Below are 8,804 nucleotides of genomic sequence, written 5' to 3' on the forward strand. Positions count from 1 at the left end.
ATGAAGGGAAAGAAAGAGACATGCCTCTGCTTTAAGGAAACCCTAACCCTTTTGGAGCCTTTCCATCATCATGGCTAACAAAGCAAGTGAATTAATAAAAGGAAGTTGTCTCCTCTACTCTTCTCACCTCTTGCCCTTGGCTAGAGAAACACACACACACACACACACACACACACACACTTGTCCCCTCTGGAGGGTGCTGGAGGCAGGCGCACTTTCTTCCATCAGGATGAATGTTTCTCGGCTCCTTCAAGTGGGGCACCAGGGCAAATTTTCTGGTATGTTTGTGGATGTCGGTCCAAAGACCAGGAAGAAGTCCGGGTGAGAAACTCTGAGCAAACTTGCCTCCCCTTCCTGCTACAGTCCTAGCCAGCAGCTTTCTTTCTGGATGCTTCTGGCTTTGCTCAGTCTTTTTACAACCCTCCTTTTCTTTTAATACAGGCACGCTCCTTTGCTGACTTCATGGGGTAATGGACCGACAGAGTATAGCTTTTGCCTGACTGGGTGATAAATTCTTCCGTATGTGCTGGGGCAAGCTGATGTTCTTACAGACTTTGAACACTGGTATTTATGTCCTAGTCAAGCATCTTTCCATCTTTCCACAATATTACCAAGGGCCCTTTTGCAATTATATGTAGATAGCCAGACTGGAGTGATGGTCTGGTTGTGAGGGAGGGAAAGTATAAATTCTCCATCAAGAATGGCTCTGTGGACGCCTGCCCAGAGGAAACGAGGCTTTCCTGAGTTCATTTGTCAGACTGAGGCTGCTTCCCATCATTTGTCTTGAGGGTTTTTTGTTTGTTTGTTTTTCTGTTTGTTTGAAAGAACTCATTCTATTACTTGGATTGTCAGTCTTAGGAAAATAGCTTTTCACAAAGAATAAAATGTAGAAAATATTCTGTGAAAGCCTTTTGCATCCAAGTGGGGAGTTTTTGAGGTTTCAGACATTAGGTCATTGATGATCAAAAAGTTGACATTCCCCTTGGGAAAATGGTTATTATCTTCACAAGACAGTAGCAAGCTGACCCCAAAAGGGACGTGTGAGAATCTGTGTTGTGCATTCTTACACAGCTGTGCCAAGGGTAGCGATATCTGACAGTTTCTTCAAGTCCACATGACAATATTTTATTATCATGTTTTAATTTTTTGGTTTCGGTTTCTGGTTTTGCTTTTACAAATAGCCTCTTACCAGAATGGGCGGAGGTGGAGGGTGTGTGAGATGGCCTAGAATGGTGGGAACCTCTGAGAAGGGTGCTGTCCGCATCTGTCAGGGGTTCAGGAACCCAGAGCCCAGTTTTGAAATGATCCTTTGGATTTTTTATGTATTTTCTTGATGTGAATTTTTCTCAAGCTTCGTATCTTTCATTTAGTACTTCCTGTTGTGGAACATCTTGCTCTGATGCTCGACCACCTGCTTGGCATCACTGGGTCTTCTAGAAAACACTGTGGACAATGAAGCTGCCTCTGGAGACCTGACCGCCTACCTCACCCACTGGCCACACAGCTGCCACATGCCTTACTTTTGGTCACCTGAGCCCTGCGCCTGTTACATTTCCACGCCCCTGTGTGGTGGCCTGTGCAATTTGTATGCACCACACAGGGTTAGTGGCTTTCAAGGGCCTTAGAGGAAGGACGGAAACTGAAGATCCCTTCCGTTTTGAGGCCAGTGACCTCATGAATGTGGCCCCCAGTCCCTCTGTGGAATGAGAGTCTGAAGGGTGTCTGGTGGTCCCACCGGCCTTCCTGTAGGAATCCCAGACCTCTCTGGACCCAGTCCCTTCCCTCGCACAGGACCCAGGGCCTAACTTTTTTTTCTTTCCCTTTGAAGTGTTCACCAGCCACTTTAAATGAGCTTTTCTCTTCCCTTGACCCTGACTTTGGAGCCAGCTCCCTTGTGCCTGCCTATTCCTGGGCCTCTCTGTTTTCGGGATTTTACTGGTCTTTATTCAGGGGATATAGGCTAGGGATACAAAAGTAGGCAAGGTATAAAGTTCGATAACCCCTACAGGTGTAACCTGAGGCTTAATAGCTGCTGAGAGTTTTTGTGAAAACCTCATGGGCTGCAAGCCCTGGGGTAGCTGCCAACATAAGAAAGGGGAGACCGGGTCGGGGGTCATGGCCAAAAGTCTCAGGTGTATTTTTTCACCCTTAGTGGAAGCTGGAGATGGGGCAGAGTTTGTTTGTGAGGTGGAAGACAGTAATTACCAAATCACTACAAAGTGATTACCATATTACAAAATCACTACATTGGGTTTAGGTTTTAATTTTTAAAAATTCAGAAATTACTTACAAAAATTTTTTGTCGTTGTTGGAAAAGAACAGTGAAATTGTTCCCTTGACACCACAATTATCTTTTCAGCATTAAAAATAAGTCCTTGAACACCATGCACTTTAAAAGTTTGATAACTTTACTGCTGAATTGTTTGTATCAACCTGTGAAAATTTCCAAATCACCTTTTATTTTTACCCTAATTATTTTTTTGTGACTTAAATAACTTATCTAAAAACATTTCCGCACAAACTCATCTAAATTTTAGTAAAGCTCCTCCTGGTGGCGAGTCTGAGTATTGAAGTCCCGCGGTCTATCTTCCTTCACGGGCACCAGCCGTCTACGACCTAAGCTGCCTGAAGAGCGGTCTGTGCCAACCTTTTGATGCTAAAGCTTTGATTTGCCACTGATAGGGGTGTGTGTGTGTGTGTGTGTGTGTGTGTGTGTGTTAGGGGGTGGCTGGGTGGGTGAGCGGAATGTGCATAGAGGCTAAGGATGGACAGAAAGACCACGGGTTGTATTTAGGCGGGAGCTGAGAGCGAACAATCAGGAGACCTACTTGTCCCTCTGCATCCCTGTTCCCCTATCAGCAGCACTGAATTCGTTGGCCCGGAAAGGACCCTCATCACACAGGGGAGTTGTGTGCTCCCCACTATCCAGCCTGAGGCTGCGCATGTCTGAGGCACCACTGGCTGTGCACAGAATGCCAGCTCCTGCTGCGGGCAAAGCCACTGGCCTCCAGCAGCTGCCTCCCTCTGTCCTCCTTCCCTATCCAGGCCGCAAGGAGACAGGAGGCAGCTCCCCCAGGTTGTTACTGGGGACTCTGCTCCCAGGCCTGGTACCAGCCAGGAAACCAGTGATGACTAGTGGTCACTAGTTAGAACTACGGCTTTACTTTGAATTTTCAGTGTGCCGTAATAACCTCCATACTAAATAGACATATTCATGTGTAAAGGATACATGCTCGTGTTTAAAACTCAAACAATAGATAAAGGCATTCAATTAAAGAAACTAAAGTTTCTCTTCCTTATTGCTCCACATTTACTACTGCAATGAACAATTTCTGAGTCGTCTGGTTACTAGCACACAAATGTAAATAACATGGCAATATGTGTAAATTCTTGATTTACCAACTTTAGGTAGTATCTATTAATTACCTTGCAGGAAAGGTAAAGAATTTAGGGCATTACATGGGCTTCCTTTCTTCCTGCCCCCTCTACTTCCTGGTTTCGATCTGTAATGTTACTAGGTTTTCCAGTGGTTAGATATATGATTTAAGAGTGTACTTAAATCTCTATTTCTTGATGTATCATCTTTAGACAAAATCTACTGATTTTGCACTACACAAAACAAGGAAATCAGTGCATGTAGATGTCCCTCTGTTCTCCTCCTCCAGATTTCTGTCAGCCATGCTATCATTTTTATATTAAGCATGTTTATAGCAGTTAAATGCCAAAGTAACCATAATTAAGTGCTCTATGCTTTGGGTTGATTCTGAAAACTGAAACTCCTTAAATAGTATTTAGGGCATTATGATTATATAAACACTATTCACTGTAGAACCAAGAGTTGTGATTAGGCCCACAGAAAAGGAAAGAAAGTAACATGTAATTAAACCTTGGCCACTCAAAGGGGAATGCTCTATGAATGAAGTCCTATTTCCTTCCACTCTGTTGTTTACTCACAATTATCCCACAGTTTAGTTTGCACCAAATTTGAACCATGACTTTCTTAGACTGGGTTTTTCCCAAGGTTTCTAACTGTCATTTTACTTGTTGTTATTGGAGAATCACATATCTTCATCTTATTGTTTAGAATTAACTAAGACCTGCTTAGGATATTTATTTTGAGTTCTTATTCATATAATTTGCATAGTAGAAGTGGCTTGCTTTCTGAACACAATCTTCACAGAACCCTCTGTTTTTGGACCAATTACTTTCTAGGGCTGCTATGCTGTTGTCAGCTTACGATTTTTTCATTTGCACACCTGAGTCCCACGTTTTCTTGGATGTGGGTCATTTTCTATTTTGGATTTATTTTTATTGCTAACGTACAGATTTGCTAGAGCACATAACTCCCATATAACATAGCAGTTAAGAGTTGGCCTCCTGAGTTTGAAACCTGGCTTCATTGTTTATCATTCTGTGGTTTGAACAACTGTGTGTGCAGGGTCTTGGTGTCCTCCTCTATAAAATGGGCATAACACAGCTCCCTCACTGGTTATTTTGGGATGGGCTAAGATAATACATGTGGAACTGTTGGGTCAGTCACCAATAAATGATAAAAATTAATATTTGGTGGATTTGGAGAGGGAGAGGAGTATATTAGTGTGCTCATTGACCATTCGACCATCCTGAAACATGGCAGCCAAAGCATGTTTCTGAAGTGGTCATGAAGGACCTGAAGGACCCTCTGCCACTGGGCACTCCCTTGATGATATTGTGCTGTCTTTTATGCCAATGACTCCCATGTGCATGTCTCCAGACCTCTCTTCTAAGCCCAGACTTCCATCCCTGACTGTCTACTTGACATCCCCGCTTGCATGTCCAATACACATCTCAAAGGCAACTTGTTCAAAACTAAACTCCTCATCTTCTCTCCCAGACTTGTTTCACTCCCACCAGTCTCCAGCTCAGGATGGAGTTGCCATCTTTCCAGTTGCTCAGGTCAACCATTTCAGAGTCACATTGATTTCTTTTCTTTTTCTTGTATTCCGCATCCAAGCCATCAGGAAATCCTGTGTACTCTATGTCCAAAATGTCCCCAGTATCTTACCCCTTCTGACCACCACCACCGTCTCCACCCTTGCGGGAGCCATCATCATCTCTCACCTGGACCGTGCACAGGCTCCTAACTGGTCTCTCCGCCTCCACCATTGTTCCCTGTCATCTATCCTCAGACTTGTCAGGTATGATCCTGCCTTGCAGCCTATGCCCTCTTCCCAGGACTCTCCTCCCTCAGAGACCCATTGTCCGTCCGATGAACCTATCATGCCTCTGCTCAGACGTCACCTTCCCAAGGAGGACTTCCACGGTCACCTTACTTAAAACTGCAGCCTGCCCTGGCCACTGCTGATGCTCTTTGCTCTGCTCTACTTCTTCTTCCTCCTCCATGGCGCACACCACCCTCTAAATTACTACACACGTTACTTATTTTTCATGTTTATTGTTTAGTATCTTTTCCTCTGCTAGACTGTCAGCTCCTTGAAGGCAGAGTCTTGATCTGGTGTATTCACTGATGTATTCCAAGTGCCTAGTGCGGTGCCTGACTCAGTTGCAGGCACAAAGTAAAATTTGGTGAATGAATGAATGAATGAATGGCAGTGAGGAGAGCTGGGGTTCTCCCACACTGGCATACTCCGCTGGCCCAGCTATTTGAAGGTGACACCAGGAGGAGGCAATTTGGTTAATAAGCCCAGGGAGCAGAATCTCCTTAAAGTTAAGAGTTACAGGGCGGTGACTTCCAGAGTGCAAGGCTATCAGGCCTCATGAGGATTTCCCACCCCAGCATTCACTGGACCTGCTGGTCTCAAGGCTTCTTTCCAGCTCCAACCTTCTGTAATTTCAGACCATATGAGGTGCTGAGTTCCCTGGAGGTATTCCAGCATAGGCTGGATGATGTCTCAGGAAGGATAATGCAGAGGGACCCAAGCATGAGAAAAGCATTAATAGTGGATGACCTTCAAGTTCTCCTCTAATAATAAGATTTGATAATTAGATGACTCACCTCCCCCTGGTCTCTCCCATCCCTCAAAGCCTGAGTCACAGCCCTGGAATCCCTGGTCCCGCTGAGTCCCTCTGGGCCATTCCCTGACCCTCCCTATACCCCTATTACTCCATGGTTATGGTCACAGAACCTCTTTCCCCTCCCCCACAGAACGTATTCTATTTTTGCCAAGGCAATGTAGTGTCCTTGACTGAGAGAGAGCAGCCTGGACCAATGAAAGGAGGGTAAGTGAGGGACACCTTCCTCTCAACCTTACTCTTTCATCTCTTCTTCTAATTTCCGCCCCTTCTCACTGACATGACCACATGGCCAACTCTGGACCAGACTTATCCATCAGGTTTGCACTGTGGTTCTCCACTTGGAGATGCAGGTGGATATGTGAGTTCAGAGGTGTGGAATAAGCACAGGAGAGATCTGGATGAGAATGGCGATGGTCAGGCAGGAAGGGAGGCTGAGGGCTGGAGCATGGAGAAACAGCCCTGAAGTACCCATCAGCCTAAGCACTCTCATTTTCTACCCCCCCTCCCCAGCACTTGATCTCTTCAGCAGCCTGGTACCAGAAAACCTAGAGCTACAGGTTATGCTGGGCTCTGGCCCAAGGAATTAGAATTTATTCAAAGCCCTCTTCTGAGCAAACAACATGATCTTTTGTCAATAAGAGACCTGGGAGAGTATATCTAGCAAAATCACCCTTTTGCTTTTATTTCTCTGCTAAATGACCAGATAAAACCCAAATTACATAGGTCATTCCCTGAAATGCTAAATATATGTATTCTCACACCTCTCACCTAATTATCCCATTCCTTTCACATTAAAAAGGTTAACAAATTATTTTCCACTATTTTCTTCTGGAGTATCTTTTTGGCAGTTCAGCAGCTGCTTCACTGTAATGATGGAGTAGGGACCAATAAAGGCAGACAGCAATGCAAACTTTGTAATGAATGCAAGTACCTCGCCACCTGCTCTGAGAACACCTGCACAGGGTTTATACAAACATTATCTCTTTCAAAAAGTACTCCAGGCAAGCAGCTGATATTTTCCTGTTTTACAGGTGAGGTAAGCAGAGCTTGGAGAGGCTGGATAGTGGGCGGTAGGGCCATACAGGAGCCAGGCCTCTGACTTCAGCTCTCATCTGCTCTCTGCTTCTTCACAAATGTCTCTCTCCAAACAAGACTAGTGACCCATGAAACCCTGCAAGGACATTGGATGAAGAGGCTAAGAGCATGGACTTTGATGCTAGCTCCAACTTACTAATGTGTGCTCTTTTCTTGTTATGGCTAAAATTTATTTATCTATTTATTTAAAAATTTAAAAAATTGAAGTATAGTTGATTTACAAAGTTGTGTTAGTTTCAGGTGTACAGCAAAGTGATTCAGTTATATATATATTACATAATATATATATATTCAGTTATACATATATATTCTTTTTCAGATTGTTTTCCCTTACAGTTTATTACAAAGTATTGAGTATAGTTTCCTGTGATATTCAATAAGTCCTTGTTGGTTATCTATGTTATATATAGTTACATGTATATGTTAATCCCAAACTCCTAATTTATTCCTCTCTCCCTTTCCCCTTTGGTAACCATAAGTTTCTTTTCTATGTCTGTGCATCTGTTTCTATTTTGTAAATAAGTTCATTTGTGTCATTTTTTTAGATTCCACATATAAGTGATATCACATGATATTTGTCTTTGTCTGACTTTCTTCACTTAGTATGATAATCTCTAGGTCCATCCATGTTGCTGCAAAATGGCGTTATTTCATTCTTTTTTATGGCTGACTAGTATTCCACTGTATATATATACCACATCTTCTTTATCCATTCATCTGTTGATGGACATCTAGGTGGCTTCCATATCTAGCATAATGCCTAGCATGCTGCCTTATATTTATTAATTCTTCAATAAACAGTAGCTTTTCTTATGAGTTAGGTCTCTGATGAGTGGGCTGTATTGATCAGAGGAGACTGGAAGAGGGGAAAGACAACAAGGTTGGCTAGTTGACGTAGAAAGAGTTAAATCTGGAGATTTTGTGCAGGCCAGCCAGATGTCAAAGAGAAAGGCGGACCTTGAGGAGGAACAAAGGACAAAACAGAAAGAGGAAACAGGTGTGCCCTTGAAATGTTTGACATTCTTTTAACCACCAAAGTGAGGGAGGCCAGACAGGTACCTCTCCTCTTTGAGGACACCCCCCAAATAACACCACTCTTCCCTGTCAGAGTTCTGAACCAATTGAGAAACAAACCAAAAGATATATTGGAGCCAGTTGACCACCTTTATGATCATGATGATAAATTTTATACGTCAACTTGATTGGGCCATAGGGTGCCCAGACATTTGTACAAACATTAGTCTGGGTGTATCTGTGGGGGTGTTTTTGGATGAGATTAACATTTGAATTGATAGACTGAGTAAAGCAGATTGCCTTCCTTAATGTAGGTGGGCCTCATCCAATCAGTTGAAGGCCTGATCAAAAAAAAAAAAAGGCTGACCCTCTTCCAAGTGAGAGACAATTTCTCCTGCTTGACTAGCTTCAAGCAAGGACATCGGTTTTCTTCCTTTCTTGGACTCAAATTGAAATCTTGCCTCTTCCTAGGTCTCTAACCTGCCGGCATTTGGACTGGAATTATACCATCAGCTCTTCTGGGTCCCCAGTTTTCCAAATGCAAATCTGGGGACTTGTCAGCCTCCATAATCACATGAGCCAATTCCTTATAATAAATCAATCTCTCTTCTAGATAGATAGATAGATAGGTCATCTATTAGTTCTGTTTATCTGGAGAATCCTAATGCAATTATTAATAA

Source organism: Balaenoptera acutorostrata, chromosome 1, assembly GCF_949987535.1.
Source record: "Balaenoptera acutorostrata chromosome 1, mBalAcu1.1, whole genome shotgun sequence".
NCBI classification, from domain to species: domain Eukaryota; kingdom Metazoa; phylum Chordata; class Mammalia; order Artiodactyla; family Balaenopteridae; genus Balaenoptera; species Balaenoptera acutorostrata.